At 37.2% G+C, this 23,817-nt stretch overlaps 1 pseudogene; it reads right to left on the bottom strand.

The window, feature by feature from the left end:
- LOC107587869 (thyroglobulin-like) overlaps nucleotides 1–23,516 on the bottom strand; it is a 38,679-nt pseudogene extending 15,163 nt beyond the window's left edge.
- Nucleotides 23,517–23,817: the final 301 nt, after the last annotated feature.

The following is a 23,817-nucleotide window of genomic DNA, read 5'->3' as shown; positions in this document are numbered from 1 at the left end:
AATAATCATGCTGTCTAATCAGCATCTTGATATGCCACACCTGTGAGGTGGATGGATTATCTCGGCAAAGGAGAAGTGCTCACTAACACAGATTTAGACAGATTTGTGAACAATATTTGAGAGAAATAGGCCTTTTGTGTACATAGAAAAAGTCTTAGATCTTGGAGTTCAGCTCATGACAAATGGGGGCAAAAACAAAAGTGTTGCATTTATAATTTTGTTCAGTGTATATATACACACACATATATACATATATGTATATTATTGTATATTAATTCAGCCTTGTCATCTTAGCAATAAATTATATTTTAAAATATATTAAAATAGAACAGATACTTTAAATTGTGACAATATTTCAACATATTACTGCTTTTACTGTATTTTTGATCAAATAAATGCAGCCTTGGTGAGCATAAGAAATAATATTTATTCAGATCAAAAGTAAACTATGTTGCTACATGTGTTTAGCAAGTGTGTCTCTATCACATCAGCTTCCTGTAAAAGTTCTCAGAAAACGAAAGGTGAGAAATGTTACCAGATAGACACCACTCTCTGACTTGATCCAGATCCTCTGCTATATCTCTGCTTATGTGGACAATGTCAAAAGCTGAAACAGATGAATACACCTTGACAGAGGCGGCATCCAACTGCTTCCAGTTCTTCAAATCAGCTGCTTGCACATAAGCAATGAGATCAAGAATGATGTGTGGGAATTACATAAATTACTTAAATTATAAATACTGGAACGAGCCGTTTTAGGGGGGCGTGGCAGAGTCTTAACTTTGATAAAGAATATCTCTTTGGTTTTGAGACTTTAGTCTTTCCAACTTCAGGGATCTTATCTATGCACAATCAGCTTGTAACACTCCAAAGAGAAAGGAAAACTTGAAATCGCATCATATGACCCCTTTAATTAGAAAACAGTAAGTTATTATTAATTTAGGAGTCTCTTACCATTCTTTGATGGAGAGCGGAGACTAAATGGTGGACACATTTTTGAATTCTTTATCCATTGGTTTACTACAGACATACAAAGAGGATGTTAAAACCTTTTCATGAAGTCATTTACTTTAACAAGTCTCATAATGGGAATTCTCAATTCATTGAAATAGACAGAGTTCGAAAAAGCACATGGATTTCAGATATACCTGGCTTTTCATACCAGCCGAAGGGATAGGCTTCAGTCTGCACTTTGGATGGGGAGCAGTCCTGAATCCTCCAGTTAGTGCTGTCGTTCTCACCACACGTCTGGATACCCAGACTATTCAGAGTTAGACACAACACATCTGTACAAAGACAAAGCAGAGACCAACTGTGAGTGGTTTCATTCCTCAGATTAGACACATCACATGTGTTTTGAGTATATAAGCTATGTGTTTTGAGACTCGTCTGAGTGTAAAAGTTATTTTGTACCAGGTACTCCTGAATCTTGAACATATCCTATGCCACGGCAGCATGAATCTTCATCACATCGCCTCTCACACTCAAAAAACCTGCTCAAAAAATTAAAACAGCATTACTCATGGAGGGAGGAAATAAACTGAGATGGAAACACAAATTTGTTGGCTTTCCCCTCACCCTTCTGTGACAGATTTACTGGACAGACTGACTCAACTGCATACAGAGTAGGACACCATCTACTTAAAAGGAACACGGCTGTAAAACTCTTCACACTTCCAGACAGAGAAACTGCACAAGAAAAAGAAAGTGATGTCCATATTATGCATGACTGTAAAATCAAAAGCACTTTGGCGAAATAGGTTGATAAAGAGAGTATTTTTGACCTAATGTTCCAAACAGTGGAACATTTATACACACAGACACAGTGTGTATAAATCACAGTGGTGATTTGGGGCAAAAACATACTGTTCGCTAATTAAGAAAGGTTCTTTGTTTCCCTCAGTACAAGCTAAGATGAAACGCTGGGTCAAAAAAAATGGAAACTCTTTTACAGCATTGAGAAACCCCTTACAGCAGATTTCCACAAAGGTTGCATTATTTTCCACCCTTAAACATCTACAGCAGATGGACCACATGTTAAGAGTTTATGATCACACCTTTTTGTTGTGGATTACTTTATAGGCCATGAAACATTCAAGCCCCTGTGATCCCCTATTATGACTGAAAATCACTGTATTTCTGTTCCAGGAACACATGATAGGACTATCAAATCAAAATATTCATGTTTTGCCATTTTAAATTGTTCAAAAGTAAGTTGTCAGTAAGACATTTTTCTTTTCTTTTTGAAATAAATAATATTTTTCAAGAATGCATTAAATTGGTCAAAAATGACACTAAAGACATTTTTTTTAAATTCTTAAAAAAAGAAAAAAAAGAAAATGTATAATAGTATCCACAAAAATATTAAGTAGCTCAACATTGATAATAATGTGACACAATTGTAATATTTCACAATTGCTTCCACACTGTAATTCTTTTTTCATTTAGAATTAAATTTCAGATTTGAATGAACTTTTTTAAAATGATTATTTCCATATAAGCATCTTTAAAAAAGCTTGTACTAAACAAAAACCAGACAAAATTCTCTTACATAAAACCTTACACAGTCCACAACGAACAGTCCTTTTTAAAGAAAAGCTAAGGGGCTAAAGAGCGGACAAAGTATTTGCTATGGAGAGGAATTAATGACTAAGGTAATCTGAGAGGCACTCTGTCTCTCTGCTTCTGTTCAAATAAATCACTTGTGATTCCACATGATTTAAATCCTAGAGCTGTTCTGCAGTTTAGACAGACATCCAGAAAACCAGATTATTGTGTGGTCACTCACTCACTTTACCAAATCTTACATAACACTACTTTTCCATTTCCAATTTAAAGGCTAACAATAAACATCATGCATAAACCACAAATACAGAGGGTCTCACCCACATGCTTTTCTTTCAGGGGAAACTAATTCTGACACCTAGAGGAACAGTCCAAATGTGAAACAGTGGAGAATGTTGAAATGAAGATGAATGGTAATGAATTTCAAAATCAAATTCTTTTTTGAATTTGTACACCATGACCAGAATTTGTACACCATGGCCAAGGTAACGGACATTCATAGTCCCCTTAAAATCACTTGACAATTTCAGTTTTCTTGTAAATGGTTTAATTTATGAAAGGGGTGGTTCACTGTTTTTTTCTAGGCTTTATTGCGTGAGGAACAGTATTAAGAACCGCTGCTTTAGAACATTGATTTTGAAACTTGTGAGTCCATTAGAATCGTTAGAGGACAGAATCGCGATTCATATATGAATAGATTTTTACGTGCACCTCTAGTTTTCTCTTCCTCTTCTCTAAAGGAGTGCACCATGGCCTCGCCCCCTTTGCTGCCTTTTCCGAGGGCAGCGTTTATCTGGGTTTGTTACGTCACGAACCTGGGAAGTAACTTCTTGTAGTCCCTACCAGCAGTTTTTGTAGGCATTAAACCGCCAGAAATTTAAAAGACGATATCTTCGTTTGCATTGAACTTTCAGCTTCGTAACTTTGCAGATATTGTTTATGCTCAAACAGCAACATTACACAATAACTAACGTTAAAAAAGTGAAATCACAATCAACCACCCCTTCAAACCATTATTATATGGACCATGGATTATTATATCTGCTTAAAAGTGAAAAAGGTTTAAATTTAGGAGGACAGTATAGCATATGGATGGCATAAAAACTAATACTCAAACAACACGTTACCGTGGTGCCTTTAAGTTAGATTTCACACTTAAATGGTCATGAAAGAGGGTAATGAATTAAGATATTAACAGATGAGTTTGACCCTTTTTTGACAGAAGCAAAAGCATTTAGCAGAAGTCAAATGTCAGAACATCACTCAACTGTACCAGCTAGACAATATGTCAAGATAGTGGATTTTACAGGTAGTGTAGAGGAAAATCGCATTAGATTGTGTTAGTCTTTGCTTCCACGTACCGCAGACAGCATGAGCTCACCGCTGTCTGCACGCCACATGGGTGAGGTGGAGTTTTGCCACTTCACCTCGCTGAAATGTTCTCCAGTCATCCAGACAATTCCTCTTACTAGCAGTTCAAAAAATGTGTAATGAGAACTAGACATGGTTCGTTTTATGGCTAATGACCAGTGAACTCCAAAATACAGGAGATAATGATTCTGGTTCAAGTTTGCAATTGCAACAGTAAAAAAACAAGTAAAGATAATTGTGTAATTAATGTACTTCTCTCTTTCCTTTAATAATTATTATATTATATTGTCAAACTAAAAATTATTTAGGCACCAGATATAATTTTTTAACTAGTGGGTGCAGGACACTAAAGTTCATTTATGTAAGTGAGAATAGCAAAATAAAGTAAACTGTGACATATTATACCCAAAAATTCTTCATACAGTGGACTACCAGTAAAATTTTACCAGTTTGTCATATGCCCCACATACACGCGTGTCAGGATACAATACACACGCAAAATACAGAGGGCCTTCATCACGAATATCAGACACATGACAGAATTCTTCTTCTTCGCAGCCTGAAACCCAAATCCCTTATTTACAGATCAGAATGTGACACATTCTTGGACCCCACAGACCTAAACTGTGACATATTATACCCAAAAATTCTTCATACAGTGGACTACCAGTAAAATTTTAAAAACTGTGATAAGGTGAGAAATGTTGAAGGTGTCTGAATAAATTTTGGTTTGATTGTCCCAAATCAAAACAATATTTCAATATTTATTTTAATATTTATATCTTTTTTGAGTCTGCTTAGTGTTGGTCAGACTAGCATTCACTTCAGACTTAGACTTCAAACTAGTCATTATTAATCCATCATCATTGTCTCCTTTTGCCCTTTCACCTTATGTCTCTCTCAAGCTCCAGCAATACCAAAATCAGAATGAATCATCTGCATTCCATGTTCAGTTGCTAGGATCATATCGGAAAACAAATAAAGTAAACGACAGACTCGGTCACTATGAAAGTTGTAAGAGTCTGACATCAGACTTCTCCATAGACCACAGTCTGCATAAGGCAATGCAAAACCCATCTGTCCAATCACAGAGAAAAGTCTCTGAAAATAGACAGCTAATGCTTGGAAATATGAAAATATAATATACATTATAATATAGTGTATATGTGATTATATGATAGTGTTTTCATTATTTCAGATCCATGTGGAAGTAAATAATTAAAATGACCCTATTTGTTAATTGTAGTGAAAGCATGATCTTTTTGTGTATAAACGACTTACATTTCTTCTGGTATGCAGTCTGAAGACTCTGTGTCATCACTAAACTGCATGCCTGCCTGAGGGGTTTGTCATTTGCCCCACATACACGCGTGTCAGGATACAATACACACGCAAAATACAGAGGGCCTTCATCACGAATATCAGACACATGACAGAATTCTTCTTCTTCGCAGCCTGAAACCCAAATCCCATATTTACAGATCAGAATGTGACACATTCTTGGACCACACAGACCTTTAGTAAGTTTCTAAGTGTAAGCAAATTGCATCTTACATTTCAGACACCACAGCGGTGCCTCCTGGAAAGTGTATTGGTGTTTAAAGATCCAGTAAAGCTGACTGGGAAGTTGCCTCTTTTGGTCGACTTTAACATCACCGTTCTCTATAACACCAAATGTCTCCTTTACGGAGTCTAAATAAATTATTATTAGAGAGGAAAAAAAAAAACACAGAACAGAGTTTTAAAATTCACCAATTTTAAAACAGTACAGTTTATTATAAGGGTATTTTTAAGCACAAGAACACAAAAAAGCTTTAGTAAATATATACATATAAAATTAGTTTGGCCTCATTTCATTCATTCATACCAGAAAGAGCAAATTTGGAACCTTCTACAACAGCTGATCCACTGCAAGCAGAGGGGGTTTTTGGACGTGTGTTCATATCAGACTCTGAAGACATAAATTATAACCATTAGATTATACAAGAATAAAAGCTAGATCATAATTCATCAAAATATATACTTTTGTTTATGACTGGCTTTTAAAATGCTTTAGCTGATGTGTGCAGAATGTTTGAACCTTTCCAGAGGTAGATGCGCTGGAAACTGATGAGAGTTTCCTGGTAGCCAGTTTTATTTTTGCTGGATGCCGGTAAGGCTGCATCAGCTGCAAGAAATGTTAATTTCCATTATAATGCCCATCATTCCATAAAATCATAAATCTTGATATGTATGAAATACTATTGAATTCGCAATCATGTAAAATTGTATGATATGAAAGCTAAGATTCTCAAGCACTGCACATCGGTAATGATTCAGCAAGTCATAATCAATCAGACAGAGTAAACTCTGTACATTTTTGAGTTTATAAAATGGGTACCAGGATGGAAAAAACACCAGAATGAAGCAATAAAGAGCAACCACTGGAAACTAAACAATTGATAAAGGTCAAATAACAGCTGAACCGAGCTGTGCAGTTTTAAACAACAATTAAACATTTGTGTACAGTCTGAAAGTGTTGTTATGAAATCCGGAGTGTGTACGTGACCATGGACTCACACTGATGGTGAAGTCCTGTCCGCCAAAGTTGAAAGTGAAACGTTTCAGTTGTTTGCTGTATTCGACACCAGCACCACAGATGTGGCTGGAGGAGGCCACACCCCCCACGTCCCAGTCTGCCTCACTGCACTGCAGCACTGAAGGAGCGCTCATGAACCCACACATGACAGAGCCTAAAACACAGGACAAAACCATTTAACAATTATTCATTGATCATATATATATAAAAAAATATATATAAAAAAAATTATATATATATATATATATATATATATATATATATATATATCACTCTTTGTTATATTGCAGCCATTTGCTAAAATCATTTAAGTTAATTTTTTTTCCTGCTTTAATTTTTAGAACCAGCTATTGGATGAAAGGCATGAACCAGGCTACATTCTGCAAAAAAAATCACCTGCTCTTGTACATCCTCATAGTCCGAGTTGAGTAGCTCTATAAAGATGGGCACGGCCCCTGTCTCAATGACCACCTTGGTGTGTATGAAGGTTCCTGACGCTATGTTGGTCAGGGCCCAGGTCATGGCTGTATTCGATCAAAAGGGTGCTTCTACTAAATACTGAGCAAAGGGTCTGAATACTTAGGACCATGTGATATTTCAGTTTTTCTTTTTTAATAAATCTGCAAAAATGTCAACAATTCTGTGTTTTTCTGTCAATATGGGGTGCTGTGTGTACATTAATGAGGAAAAAAAATTAACTTAAATGATTTTAGCAAATGGCTGCAATATAACAAAGAGTGAAAAATTTAAGGGGGTCTGAATACTTTCTGTACCCACTGTATATAATAACTATAAAAGTATAGAAAATTATAGATTAAAAATTATATATATATAATTTTTAAAATAATTTTTAATCTATAATTTTCTATACTTTTGTAGTTATATATATATAATAAACACGAAATATAATATAGTAAAAGGCAAAGTAAATGTATAGTTAAAGACATGTGTCGCCACAGGCCACAGACAAGTTTGAATAAGCATGACACTTCTAGTTTTGTATTGTAGTGATTTGGTTTTATAGCAGTGGAAAGGAGCTACATCCGCTTGTAATGAGTGAGAGCGACTCTGACCTCCATCGAGGACATTCTGGTTAAGGATGAATCCATCACAGAAGTTCTCACGACTGCAAGAGTTGACGCAGAAGCGATGGACGTCTGCCAGAGTGGATCCCCGTGCATCAAACACAAGCATCCGATACACTCCAGAACCGGTCTTTCGGAAACTCAGCCTCTCAAAACTCTTCGGGCCTGCTGTGTTGAATTCATGACCTTTTGTCAGAAGATGAAGGGTGGAGAAAAGAAGTAGTACAGATATTCTTTTAGTCATGGCCAAGACACACAAGTGCATCTAAATGTTTTTGGGTCGCCAGAAATAACAAGAAACTGGAATCTCTGTTCCTGAGAGGAGTCTCAACGTATCAAGTCATTTATTTCACATGGAAAAATATTTATCTCATAACAGAACAAGTCTTAGCAATGTTTTTATTAGAATTTTCTTTATTCTTGTGTCCACGGATGACTAGACCACTTTGTTAAAATCATTACTCACGAACCACAACTTAACCTTTGGGACTACAGTTCAATTATGATATTGTATGTTGATTAGATTTCATTTTCGTATGCTCTTTGCCTCATAGAAAATTTTCATTCTCTATTGAGACAAACTCAAAGTCTCAATATTGTATGCATCACCACATTTTATTGCAATGTGTAACCAACACAGGTGACTCACAATAACTAACCAAACTGAGAACATGTGGGGTTTAACTAACAGCTGATGATCTTACCTTTCTTTCTCAGCACCATCAGATTGGGATCATCTCCTTTTATTTTCAGAACACAGTTGAGAGTCTGGAACGTCTCAGCACCATCATTTCCCAGAAATCCCTTGCTCTGTAATGCCAAAATACCGCAAGACTTTTTTTTCTTTTTTTTTTGCAATAATCTTTTTGGGAAAGGAGATGTGAGTGTCACTGAGACCAAAAAAAGACCCAATGCCAAATATAACACTTAAATATGATTAATGTCTTACTTCACCAATGAAAACGTGAAATATTTTATATTTATTAGCTTGTGTAAAGATAAATGATTTATGTTAAAAAAGAGGTTGTTAAAACATATGTACTTGGTCAAATTTTGGACAAATGAATGCTGAAATTATAAAGTCAGGAGATGATGATTGAAGATACATTTTACAAGCAAGCCTTAGACTACTGTTCAAAAGTATATATATATTTATATAATGCATAAATTATAATAATAAGAATTGTTTCTTGAGCACCAAATCAGCATATAAGAATGATTTCTGAAGATTCTTAACACTTAAGACTGGAATAATGACTGCTGAACATTCAGCTTCACAATATTAGTATAAGTGTGCATGCATTTTGGTCATACTTGTTCAGAGGTCCTGCATTCAACATTATCCACACTTGTGCTGTATAGCTCACAGTAAGTTTTCTCTTCATCACTGAAAATAGCCACATGTTTGGCATGAATCTTCCAGGGCACAGTCTAACAGAGAGAAATGTGATCGACATTAGTCACGAAGAGTGTGAGTGTACATCTGACTAATTCAAGTACAGGTGCAGTGTATGTATTTAACAGTGCATCTCACCAAGCACACACTTCCTGAGCTGTGTTTCCTTTGGCTGGGTTGAAGAATCAGAGCTGAGTATTTCAGCACTCTCTGATTTCAGCAGGAGGGAGGAAGAGGCAACCACCTCAAACATTTCCATTACTGCACACACACAAAGAGTGATATACTGAACATACATAAATGAAATTATTGTTTGTCCTTTCATACTGATAAAGATTTACTCATTTACTTAAAGGGTTAGAGTTCACCCCAAAATTAAAATTCTGTCATTAACCCTTTAAGCACTGTTGAACCAATACTTGAGACAGTCTTGTGGAAGGTACTTTCAAATTGTAGCTCCCCAAGCTACACGAAAGCTACATTTAAAAAAGTAGTCAGGTACACTAACATAAAGTTGCGAACTACATTAAGAAGGCAATATGTTTCTGAATATAAAACTATCAGCATCATATGATTTACTTTTACAACCAGAGCAGAATTTATCTGACACAAAGTAATTAAGATCTCAGTGTATGGGTAGGGTAATTTTAGGGTAATATCAAATAAAACAAATCTAGTCAAATAGTAAGAAACAGCAGAATTTAAAATCCTCAATGAAACGGAAGTAGCATCATCTTTTCTTCAGTATTGTGATGTTCATCTGACTGAAACAGATGAAAAAATTAAGGGAAAAAATTGGTTGTTGACTGGATGGAGGCAGATCTAAATGCAAGACTGCAGTCAATTGTAAGAAAGAGGTGGAGTTTAAGTGGACCAAATGATCGGAGGAGTCCGTTGTAAATCACCAGAGAGAAGTTATTTCACAAAAGACCCATTTATGACATTTTGATTAAATAAAGAAATCAAAAAAGTTTAAAAATAAAACAAATGTCTACACCAATAGCCTCGTGGACAGCGCTCCGACATATAGCGCAGTTGCTCTTTCCCGATCCCATCCCCCCCTCTCTCACTCTCCCACTTTGCTTCCTGTCTGTACTGTCCTATCATAATAAAGACAAAACCGCCCAAAAATAAATCTTAAAAAAGAAAATGAAACAAATGCATGGATGAATCATTCACAATGAGATCAATAACATGCATTTAGACATTTTGAATTTTTCACTTCAAACTTTAAATAGTTTGCTACCAAAAAAAGATAGACCAGCAGGGACTCAAATGAAGCAATGAATCAGTTTGTGACATTAACTCTTTGAACAACTGAAGTCACTAAAATAAACTCCTACATACAAACATAATACAAACTCCTACTAAAATAAAGTACTACATACGAATCAAGTGAATTAAGGGACAGACAGCACGATTTTTCATTCCGCATATTTTCTTGTTTGTAAAAGTTGTGTTACTTGAAAAGTTCCACTACTTTAAAAACACATGAACTACTGCCATGCTACATAAAATGTAAAAAAAAAAAAATTAATACTGACTGTAGCACATACCTTTGCACTCTTCAACTGTCACTGGAGCATCAGAAGGATGGACACAACCATCTGCCAGACACGGGGTCCTTCTGGGCTGACGGGAATTCACCTTTTTTTGAACAACTCAGTTTACTCTGCTGGCACTCAGTAAGACCTTAAGAGCATCAAGACAGTGAGAGGACAAATAGAAAACAAGATGAAAAATCACAATCACTCATTTTCCTCTGAAACCTGTTATCTACATTTTGACAGAGCTGACATGTTTAATTTTAACTATCTACACCAGCTATTCTTGAGTTTGTGTGTTGGGCTGGGCTGTTTTAGTTGGGCCTTTACTCACAATGAGAAGCACTAAAGGCTCCCTGGGCCACAGTGGATGTTCCCGAGGGGCAGGGAGAACACAAGACCTGCCCTTCTTCCGCTTGAAAAGTATCACGCAGACACGGAGTTCACGCACCACCACTAGAAAAAGAACCAGCTGGACACACTACTGCATGTGAGAGATGATAAAAACACAAACACACAGGGAGCAGAATGATTAAGCTTGGATAATGATGGTGTTGAATGGAAAAAGAGGAGAAAGTTTGACAGATACAGAAGGAAGATTAATAAGAGGAGGAAAAATTGCATGCAGTTTGAAATATTACCTTATACATTTATACAATTTTGCTCACCATATTTATATGCCAGTAAGCTAAAACATGCATCAATTATAGAAAACTTTATAGGTGCATATTCGGAAATACTAGAAAAGCCATTTTCCTCTATGGCACACAGGCCGGTCTGTCATTAAGACAACCAACTGGTACAGAAGCCAACCTACCACACCCAGTGGATTGTGGGAGCTGCTTATAACCATCCATGCAGCTAAATGAGGGAGGATTAGAAAGAGCGAGAGAACTGTCATAGAGGAAGATGGACTGGTATGACCCACTTTGGATTAATTCCCTAATGGCCTTTAACATCCTCTCCTCGCTAAGTGCCATATCTGCAAAATATACACGTGCATTTATTTAGAAAGAAAATCATGTGGAGTAATAACAAACATTATTGATTCAGTGTAATGTCAGTGTGAAATGCATCTGATATTAGATATCAGATATGTTACATGTACAGAAATGGACTAAAGGTGCATAAAGCTGTTCACACCAATGTCATGGAGATCAGGGAGCGATGTTATTGGCAGGTCAGAGAGTCTGGCCCTAAAGGTGATGCGTGCAGTGACTTCCTTGTCATTCAAACACTCAAGAGACACAGAGGAGTCTTCACAGACTGCAACAGAGCTGGTCTGGCCAGATAAGGTCAGCTAACAAACATGAAGACACAAACAAAAAGTATGCAAAGTAAACAAATGCACAGTGATGCAAAATTTCAAGACATTTAAACCAAACCAAAACAAAGCATAGATGAACAAAAACCCTTGTTTTCTGAATGTCATTTTAATAAATTCACATGCAAGTTGTCTCTGTAGGCTTTACGGACCTACACAGTTTGTTGTAATGCTGTACTGCAGGCCAATGACACCTACATATTAAAAATATGACACTTGCATACTAATAATAACACATTTTGTCAATCTAATGTTGTATTAGTGGAAAATCACTGTAATATGCTATATGGTGTTTTCAAACTGTGATTCGGGGTTCCCCTATGGAGCCTCTATTGGAACATGGTAATGGAAAATATGAGATGGGAGGAAAATATATTTCAGTTGTTTCGCATTTGCATATAAAAGTTTTTCACTCTCCAAGAAAGTTTGTGTTCACTTGCAAAAGTTTGGTGTTTCCACAAAATCTGGCATTTGCTCACAAGGAATGCAATTTTTTTATAAGCAAACAAAGTTTGGCAAGGAAAAAGAAAATTTTGTGATTGAACATTTGTGAGCGAACAGAAATATATATATTTTCCCCTCGCGTCTCATATTTTTTTCTGTGACCATTTCCCCTTAAGGCCCCTTTAATACCCTGGGGTCTATGGAAGATTTTTTTAAACAAAATGTAATTTTTTTTAGGGCTGTCAAAGTGACCTTAAATACCAAATCATTTATATACACATTTTTCATATACATTTTTTTCAATTTGATATTACAACCATTTTGCCACATTTGCCAATGATGGCTATTTTATTCTAATGACAATCATGGTTTAACAATAAAAATAAATCAGTTTAATTATTTTTTAGACTTGTGATATTACACAATATTACATATTTAAATAATTTATATTAAACACAGTGGTCAGATAAAAAGATACACTGCCAACTAAATAAGATATAAATATTTTCCAAATACATTTGAATTATGTGCTTTCTCTTTAGTAGAATAGCAAAATTAATTATTTGAAAATAAAAATTATTTAATTATAAAAAGCCAATTATTTGATTTTAAAACATGTTGTCTTTATAATATTGTACTGCTTCTTTTTTCAACATTACAGAAATGCAAAGTGTGATCTAATTTACTTACTGTTGCAGGCTGGGGTTTGTCCTGTGCTGCGGAGGGTGCGTGTCGCTGGCAGTTCCTTTCCGCTTTGAGAAACACACCAACAGTAGGTCAGGTCACACTGCAGGGGTGAGAATCTCTGCCCATCCTGCACACACTGAGGCTCATAGCCCACACCGATCTCTCTCTGCAATGCCAGAGTCTTCTGTAGAGAACACCAAACTGGACCTACAACACACAACATGGGCCTGACATGGTACATTTCTCAATGCCCCACTGTTTGATATGGTACTAAATGTTAGTGCTGGAACAACGTTACTATCACCTATCAACGATGCGATCTTGCTTAGAAAACGTAGGGCTTTTGAGATGTGTTTTTCCATTTTGAATTTGGAAAAACATGCCAATATGAAACTAAATTCCGAACACCCTTTTATTTCCCATAGAACATGTTGTACTAAATTACACTCTACAGATGAATGGATGAAATAATTACACTGCAGTTCTCCAGAAAGACTGGTGATGGCAGGTTGGATGACTTGTCCAGTTATTGGACTCACACACAACCCCTGTGAACGGCCTAAACCGGGCTTCTGGAGTACTGAAAACTCACCATCCTACAAACATGTGCACACATTCGATGAGACAGACAAATATGAAATGCAAACCTTCGGTGGTTAACATAAAATGCCTTCTGTATGTATAATTCAATCCAAAAACAAAAAACAAAAAGAAAGCCTCGCCTCCTCACATGATGGGCTGTACGTGTAAGTGATATTAGAGCTTGTTTGTGTCCAATCAGAGAGCAGGAAGTGACTTTGTAGACTTTGGCATTTAGTTTGGCCTTGAGGAGATTTTTTTTTTACAAATCAGCTTGCATACTTATTCACAATCAAGAAGTCAAATCACAAACAACAGAACTAAATCAAGCAGTTAGCCTAACTACTTTTGATTATTATAAAAAGATTAGAGATAAATATGGGATTGGACTCTCACACTGCTGAGAGGGTGCAGAGCGAGACATCAGAGAGCCTGTGATGTATCTTCCCTCCTCATCAACACACCAACACTGACCTATGATGTCAAACACAGCAAAAATATATATATATATATTCTTTGCAGAGAAAATTGTCTGCAAATGCATTTTTTTTAGCCTTCTATTCATCAAATAATTTCCACAAAAATATTAAACAGCACAACTATTTCTTACATTGATAACAAATGTTTCCTGAGTAGCAAATCAGCATATTACAACGATTTCTGAAGGATCATGTGACACTGAAGGCTGGAGTAACGGCTGCTGAAAATTCAGCTTTGCCATCACCAGAATAAATTATATTTTAAAATACATTAAAATATAAATTAAATTACAATAATATTTCACAATATTATTGTTTAGAACAGTGGTTTATGTGTCAAGCCTTTTTATCATGATAAAAATATATATGGAGAATGGTTTCACCTGTGCTTTGGTAGCACTGATTGGGCAGCCACTGGCCATAAGCGTCACACTGTGGGATGTAGGGCTGGTATCCCAGCATTAAACTCTGCCTGTCTTTGTCATCGGCCATCAGTTTGCTCTGCCAGTAGAAATGTAGGGCTATTGAGAAGCGAAAGCAAATTAAGCCTTAGTGTGGCTAAATAATTATAGCACATCTCAGATGTGTCCTCTCCCAACCTTACAGCTTTTATTAAATAACTGGAATGTGTAGGCACCTTTGAAGAATATATAGTAGGGTTCAAATGTTTAGTAAGTCACACAAATTAGCTTATTTAAATAGTGCAGAGAAATTCTCTATACTTTTAAATATAGGTACTTAAAGGTGTAATAGGTGATTGTCTTCAGAAAATTTTTTTGTTATGCTGGTTGAAAGTCTCTTCACATCCCGATAGCAATCATTAAGTTAAGCGGTCTAAATGTATTCATCTGTATTTATATATTTTGTGGAAGGCGTAGGACCAAGAAATGTTCGTCCAATCAAAACGCTCGGTCCGAGCGTTTTAATAAGCTTTCCTACCTGCCTGTCAACTTATGTATCTGCATACCTCTGCGCACCCGGTTCACGCAGACAGGACACGTCATCAGCGCGTTCACGCACGCTGTGCAGACAGAGCGAGGATGGCAGGCAAACATCAACAACCCGATCTTCCTTCCTGGTATTGTAGTACTTTTAAAGTTTTCTCACCAGTGAATGACGCATGATGTAGCCCAGCGATTAATCCAGTCCTCGCGCCCCCCGCTCTGCATATTTTGAATGTATCGCTTCGTTAACACACCCGATTCAAATAACCAGCTCGTTAGAAGTGAGCTACATGCATGAACTGTGTTCTGATCGATATGATCCCTACACAGTGTTCATTGCTCCCTCCTCACTGAGCGGGGGAAATACGTTGAAGTTTACTTCACTTCGGAACATGGGTTGGAATTGGGAACCGCTGATGTAGCCTATTGTAGTAATGTTGTCTCTGGTACTCTGGTCTGTGAGTGAGCGTATATGCATTCAGGGGGCGTGGCTTTGGACGGCGATTGCAGGGAGGGTGGAACATTCGCTTTCAGTGCTATCAGGCTAAAGTTAGCATTTTCCAAGATCTCCTATTGCACCTTTAATTTTATACATTTAATGACATTATTTTCAAAAACCTTTATTTCCACGTCCCTCAGATGTTGTCTCAGACTTTTGAACCCTACTATAATTTCTTCTGCAGTTTTTGAGCTTTTAATTTGAGACAGATCAAACATAAGGCTGTAGGCTACTGGAATGAGCTGCGAGTCTCAGCGCCAAGTTGGGGTTCCTTAGCAGAGTCTGAGTGATGGGGATCTTTGAGGAGTGTGTCTGCTCCAGCTCCTCAGGGCTCAAATAGACACTCTCTGCCAGGAGAAAACCGTAACCCACTGGCACATGTGAGCTGTTTGAAGCAGAGATCAGCTCTTCAGCTTGCTTCAGGAACTCAGAAACCCGGTTTTGAACCATACAGCATGGACCTAGACCTGAAGAGACACACAAAAGAGATCATAGGAAGATAGTAGTATTACTACAATCAACTACTTCTACTATTATTAGTATAGTAGTGGCAGATAGTAGTACCACTACGTACAGTACATTAATTGCTATAGTGTATAACTTGTATAACTCACATTTGGTGATTTGTCCAATAAGAGCCTTGCTACTTGCTAGCATGTCTCCTTGAGGGTTAACACACCAGCACTGACGTACGTGAAAGCTCCCAAGAGGAAGACTGAAATCTGACAGTGGGCCTGGATAACCAGAATCCTCTCCTCTGAGCAGTCTCCATAAAGATAATGGGTTCAGAAAAACCGATGGTCCGTAAATGGCCTCAACATTCCCATCTAACATGTCAGATGGAATATCAGAGATCTTCTCAAATCTCGCCAGGACAGGGAACACTCGGTGGTGCCCAGCTTTGAACAATTCAGATACAAATGTTCTGAATTATGCCATTGCTTCTGAGTTTCCTGCATAGGTTAGCAGAATTCCAAGAGCTTCTGAAACAGACAGGTCTTGTCCGGAATTTATGATCCGAACCCACTCACGGTAGAACTCAATCACTTGTTCTGGAGGCCCATCACACTGGATCTGATGCCAGCTACCATCATAAGCACAATGAGGGATGTACACTTCAGAAAGTTGGGTTTATTGAAGATGGATCAGAGAGAACAGAGCGCACTGTAGACAGGAATTGCTGGGTGGCTGTTGCCTGGCAGCTTGTTGGACCTAAAGAGGAATATCAATAAAATAATATTAAAAAGTCAATCTAACTTTTACATTTCAGATTTGAATAATCACTGTTAATGTGATTCCATCTTAGTAAAGTGAAATGCCTTCGTTGTCAATTAATTGACAACAATTATGGCGCATTTCCGGTTTCTGTAGCTGCTCATTATGGAAATCTGAGAGATAGCATTGCAAATCCGAGACCTAAAGGTTAAAATTGTAGATATAAAGTTGCAATTGCAAGATATTAACTCACATTTGGAAGATTTAACATTTGTATTTATGCATTTGGCAGATGGTTTTATGCTTTACATTTTGAACTATTGGAATAAATGTAAAGTCACAATTACGAGAACCCTAAAAGATTAATAGTAGTCTTCTAACATACTGATATGTACCTTTTAGGGGTAGATAAGGTACAAAAATTGTCCTTTTTCTCACATTTTTCTGTAGGTTACATAAGACTGCCCTGGGCATGTGTTCGATTTAAAAAATGTACACTGGCAATTTTATGTGACAAATAAATAAAGAGCAAAACTTAACCTTTGAGAAGATACCTGGCAAAACTGAAAGCATTTAAGCTCCATAAAACAAATGAACAAAGTCTGTATGATGCATAATTGAGATGTTTGGCCAGTTGTTTGTGACATATGTGCCGGATCATTTGAATGTGTGTCTAATTAAATGCATGAATACAGGAATGATCCTCTCTGGCTCAGTAATTAATCATCTGTGGTTAGCATTCAGACTCACATTGAAGAGAGCTTCCTGAGCTCTGAATGCCGAGTTTCGTTCCAGAACCGTCCACGCAGAAACAACTTTTGCCAAGGCACTGATGTGCAACGTAAGCACCATCAGTCCCACATTTAGGAATGAAGACCTCTGATCCTGCAGAACTGCTGGCTTTGACTGCAATCGCCATCTGACGTTCTTTCTCACACTGGGATGAGCATCTCGGTCTGGACCCAGTGATGCGAGAACCTATTATTTCTAGACCACGAGAGTCCACACACCAACACTCTGAACCCTGACATTGAACTTCCTGGTATTGCCCATCCTCAGTGCACTGGGGCACGTATGGAGTTGAGGTGGAAGTCACAGGCTTGCAAACATCTGATTTCTGCAAAATGGCATGAAACAGTTGACCCAACTGGGTGCTTTCTTCTGCCTTCAACTGTTTGATTGCTTCTCGAAGAACAGTGAGAAATTGCTCATTCTCAAGAGCCATTGAAACAAGTTTAATCATATCTCTGTTGTTTTTCAGGTTCACCGAACGTCCAAATGTATCAGAGATCTCTTGGTCTAGATTAAAACTGGCAGAGTCATCTGTAAAGGTCTTGGCCAACTGCATCAAGTCGGTTGCAGCTTGCGTCAAACCAACTTGACTGAAACTCAATGTACCACTGTTTCCAACAGTGCCGGTGAAGTTGAAATTGCCAGCATTCTTTAGGAATTTTCCTCCAAAGAGATTCTCCTGGAGTCTCTTGGGATTCGGGGCAAGAGCAAGAGCTTTCAGGGCAAGAGCTCCAGAGGGAAACATCCCTTGGAGGACCTCTGCCAGGATGTCTCTGACATTTGGACGCTCCAGCTCTGGCAATGACTGAAGAAGACCAGAGTTGGCCAAAAGCTCCTGGAATTCAGGACTGCAAGTAACAAGAAAAGAGTGGGTGTCTTTGGAAACAGAGAACACGTTGCTCTTGCTGAAGTCTCCAGCTGGGCCATAAAAAAGCCTGGAGAGGGCTTGTCTCCTCTCAGACAGGCAGTCTTTCACTCCAGTGCCCAAACAAACAAGAAACACAACATTAGTCAGTGCACAAACTCCATTCTACTCAACATTTCACTCACCAAGGGACTGGTAAAGTTTTTAGTTTTTGTTTCACCGGTCCCTTGGCAGGTAAAATCACTCAAGCAAGCTTAAGATCACAATAACTAAAGAATAAATTGTATAGTTAAGGCACCATGAACTTCTACCACCAGACTGGATTAATTAGATTAGTTTCCAATGTGTTCGTGGATATATTTTAATGCATTATGTAACTACCTGAACATTACTTGTTATTGATTAATATCATTCAAGATTTACTGATGCTAAAGAGGTTGTTAATATTCTATACAAGTTAATACATTGTTAATATTCCATAAAACACACACAAAGGCCAAACTCACTACAATTTGGTACTCCATACTGGCGTGTGCCAAAGATCTCTTTTCCAACAGCATCCACACACCAACACTGGCCACCGGACTGACACTGGGTTGGCACATATGCTCAGTTATCAGTACAGGAGGGTACAAAGGAATTGCCAGCCTGAGTAGCTGCAGCCCGTTGGCTCTCACATGGGGTTGGACCTTATTAAAAAAAAGTAAGAGTTGGGCAAGTATCTGTACTTTTATACGGATATAGCAAATAAATGCTGAAGGGTGGATTTTAGTCCTGCACTGCTATAACAACTACTATTTTTCCTATATTCTGTCCTTACATGTACAGGAAACATATTGATTAGTAAAAAAAATTAAGTTTATTGTTTTTTGTAAATTAAAAAAAAAAATTGTCACTTATGTTTTGCCAAATTTTACTTGTTTAAAGAATTCGTGGGGGAAAAAAAGTTTATTCTTAAATCAAGGAAAAACGATTGGCAAATTAGGTAAGAAAAATAAACTTAAACGTAATAAAATTATCATCTTAAATTTACTTGAGAACCAAAACTGCATATCCTTAAGAATATTTAGATATTTTTACTGGAAAACCAAAACACTGATTTATACAATTATTTTTGCAGTCTATGACATCATTATAGTAGCTTCCTTTTCAACAAAATGTTGCATACATCTAAATCTCCCACTCACAGCCAGCTGGACGGCAAGGTAGCGGCGCTGTAGGATTCGATACATGTTTGACTGTGCAAATGTGCTTCCTGCAGTCTGGTCTGAAAATGCTGTGTCGTACATCTCATCCAACAGCAGCTCCACACCTAGACAAACCAAACTCAAAACAATTCATCTTTTTAACAGCACACAAAATGTCACAACTTAGAATCATAGTCTCCCTGGGGCAAACAGAGGTTCAGTGCAAATACACAATGGTAACAGTTTATGGATCACTCTTTGTGGTGTTTAAACCTAAAGCTCTCGGCTTAGTTCTTTAACCTGGATATAACTGTGGAGGTGTGTATCACCTGTGCTTGGCATCTCTCTTCCACGACTGTCCCCACAGAAACAATAACTAGAGAGCTCTGGGTAGGCCTTTCTGAAAGCACTGAAGGTCTGGAACACCTCTGGGTCTCTGTTAAAGAAAATAAACTTCAGTTAAATAAATCACTTGTAGCAGATGCATTTCAAACTCTTCTCAAAAAGAAGACTTTAACAGATTATCTAGGAAAACTGGAAAATCGTGTAAATTGTTGCATGCTTCTTCTATCTGACATAATACTGCTGTCTAGTGGTTAAACATGTAAAGCTTGAGCTGCTTTCCCAGATACAGAAGTGTAGATCTAAAAAGAGAGGAAGTGAGACTATTAATTCAATTAAATTTTAATTTACTTTGAGAAAGTAACCATTATTTGGCAATTTCCAATTTTAGTCTTACAGAATGATATACACTACCATTTAAAAGTTTAGGGTCAGTAAAATTTCTTTTAAATTAATACTATTAAATTAATTTTAAAAAATTTAATTAAATGAATATTTTTATTCAGCAAGGATGCATTAAAATGACCGCAAAGACATTAAAAATGTAACAGAAGATTTCAAATAAATGAATAAGTGCTTTTGAACTTTCCATTCATCAAAGAATCCTGAAAATAATAATAATAATAATAAGCAATGTTTCTTGAGCACCCAATCAGAATATTAGAATAATTTCTGAAGGATCATGTGACACTGAAGACTGGAGTAATGATAGCTGAAAATTCAGCTTTGCAATGACAGTAATAAATTACAGTTTAAAATATATTCTACAGTTATTTTAAATTGTAATAATATTTCACAATATTACTGTTTTACTGTATTTTGGATCAAATGAAATCTTACCAACCCCAAACTTTTGAATGGTAAACCACATATCTCACCTGTTAAAGGTGTGTAACAGATCAAATATCATTCTGTCAGTGGTGTTGACAAACTTGCACTGCACAGGTAAGAAGCCCCCATCATCTGAACACTGAGGGGGAGATGGTTCGCCGATACCATGAAGGAGTCGCCGCTGTCTCACCTCACAAGTACCAGGACCTAGGGTCAAAGGTTAAGACGCATTGTATAGCACATCTAAAGTCAAAAGTAGAAGTAAAAATCTTGATCTTTCAGAGACTCATCTAAACTGTTCAACCAATGCATCCAGTGAACTAAATGAATACAACACTGAGATGGTTCGCCGATACCATGAAGGAGTCGCCGCTGTCTCACCTCACAAGTACCAGGACCTAGGGACAAAGGTTAAGACGCATTGTATAGCACATCTAAAGTCAAAAGTAGAAGTAAAAATCTTGATCTTTCAGACTCATCTAAACTGTTCAACCAATGCACTCACACTTTGAGGGCTTTCCATTCTGCCTGGTTCCATAGATCTCCTCACAAGTACCAGGACCTAGGGTCAAAGGTTAAGACGCATTGTATAGCACATCTAAAGTCAAAAGTAGAAGTAAAAATCTTGATCTTTCAGAGACTCATCTAAACTGTTCAACCAATGCATCCAGTGAACTAAATGAATACAACACTGAATAAATGCACTCACACTTTGAGGGCTTTCCATTCTGCCTGGTTCCATAGATCTCCATGCCTTCTTGGTCCACGCACCAGCACTGGCCACGGGATGCATCACACTGCATCGGCTCGAACTCACCCGAGTCCAAACATACTGGCACCAGGGTGATGCCTTCAGTTTGCATTGTCCGCTGTCTCTGGATCTGGCATGTGGTTAAACCTATAGAGAGAGGACAGGATGCATTTAATAGATCAAAATACAGTAATGTTATTAAAAATAGCTTAGAATAAATAACCTTTTCCCCAGACATTACTTTAGTAATTAATGTCACATGATCCTTCAGAAATCATTCTAATATGCTGACTTGAGGAAGTGAGACTATTAATTCAATTAAATTTTAATTTACTTTGAGAAAGTAACCATTATTTGGCAATTTCCAATTTTAGTCTTACAGAATGATATACACTACCATTTAAAAGTTTAGGGTCAGTAAAATTTCTTTTAAATTAATACTATTAAATTAATTTTAAAAAATTTAATTAAATGAATATTTTTATTCAGCAAGGATGCATTAAAATGACCGCAAAGACATTAAAAATGTAACAGAAGATTTCAAATAAATGAATAAGTGCTTTTGAACTTTCCATTCATCAAAGAATCCTGAAAATAATAATAATAATAATAATAATAAGCAATGTTTCTTGAGCACCCAATCAGAATATTAGAATAATTTCTGAAGGATCATGTGACACTGAAGACTGGAGTAATGATAGCTGAAAATTCAGCTTTGCAATGACAGTAATAAATTACAGTTTAAAATATATTCTACAGTTATTTTAAATTGTAATAATATTTCACAATATTACTGTTTTACTGTATTTTGGATCAAATGAAATCTTACCAACCCCAAACTTTTGAATGGTAAACCACATATCTCACCTGTTAAAGGTGTGTAACAGATCAAATATCATTCTGTCAGTGGTGTTGACAAACTTGCACTGCACAGGTAAGAAGCCCCCGTCATCTGAGCACTGAGGGGGAGAGGGTTCTCCGATACCATGAAGGAGTCGCCGCTGTCTTACCTCACAAGTACCAGGACCTAAGGTAAAGGGTTAAGACGCATTGTACAGTAATTCTGATGTCAAAGAGCAGAATATCCATTTCTGCGTCACCCAGAAATGTAAGATTCACAACTATTTAAACAAATCTAAGCAGGTAAAAATCTTGCTTTTTCAGAGACTCATCTGAACTGTTCAACCAATGCATCCAGGGAGTTAAATTAATACAACACTTAATAAATGCACTCACACTTTGAGGGCTTTCCATTCTGCCTGGTTCCATAGATCTCCATGCCTTCTTGGTCCACGCACCAGCACTGGCCACGGGATGCATCACACTGCATCGGCTCGAACTCACCCGAGTCCAAACATACTGGCACCAGGGTGATGCCTTCAGTTTGCATTGTCCGCTGTCTCTGGATCTGGCATGTGGTTAAACCTATAGAGAGAGGACAGGATGCATTTAACAGATCAAAATACAGTAATGTTATTAAAAATAGCTTAGAATAAATAACCTTTTCCCCAGACATTGCTTTAGTAATTAATGTCACATGATCCTTCAGAAATCATTCTAATATGCTGACTTGGTGCTCAAGAAACATTTTGTCGTAGTATCAATGTAGAAAACAGTTGGCAATTGACATCTATTCATGCTTTCCATTAGGGTTTACTGGGACCCCAAATGTCGAAACATAAAGAATGGCTTACAATAAACCGTGGATTTATTTTGCCGACTCCCAGGTATCTCGGATCCTTCTCCATTCACACACTCCATTCCATTCCCTACCTCCACGATTACACTGAACATGCCTGCAAGGATGCCATTTTTTTTCTTCAAAATTTTCCACTCTTGGTCTCCAGCTGGTACTCTGAGGGGAAGACACAGGTGGACAGGTGGACATAAAAACTTAAATACAGAACCTATAGACTTACAGTAAACAAATCTGTTGTAAATAGACCAGACACTCACCTGAAATCTTTCCACATGTCAAGGAGATGCTAAGCAGTGTGACAATTACAAAAAGGTGTTTCATCTCTTCCATGTTCTGCATCTTCTCTAGGATGCAAGAACTCTCCTAGTGAATACCCTTTCAGCATTTTGTCATTTTACAGATTTTTCTATCAAACCACAGACCTCTCTAACCTAGTTAAGAGTACCTGATGGTGAATAAGAGAGCAGCCAACCTTGAACTCTTGAGAGCACTTCTTTAAGAACCAGCAACATCAGTCATCTGAAAACCACTTCCAAAAGAGATGAACAGAGCTGTGTGAAGTTACTTCTCTCATTTTGTTGCCCCGTACTTCTATAAAGAGGAAAATACTTTGTAGAAACATTTAGAGAAATAAAATTCA

This window comes from Sinocyclocheilus grahami, unplaced genomic scaffold, assembly GCF_001515645.1.
Source record: "Sinocyclocheilus grahami isolate Dianchi unplaced genomic scaffold, SAMN03320097.WGS_v1.1 scaffold96.1, whole genome shotgun sequence".
In the NCBI taxonomy this organism is placed as follows: Eukaryota; Metazoa; Chordata; class Actinopteri; order Cypriniformes; family Cyprinidae; genus Sinocyclocheilus; species Sinocyclocheilus grahami.
Note: the sequence above shows the minus strand (reverse complement) of the source record. Positions and strands in the feature narration are given on the sequence as shown.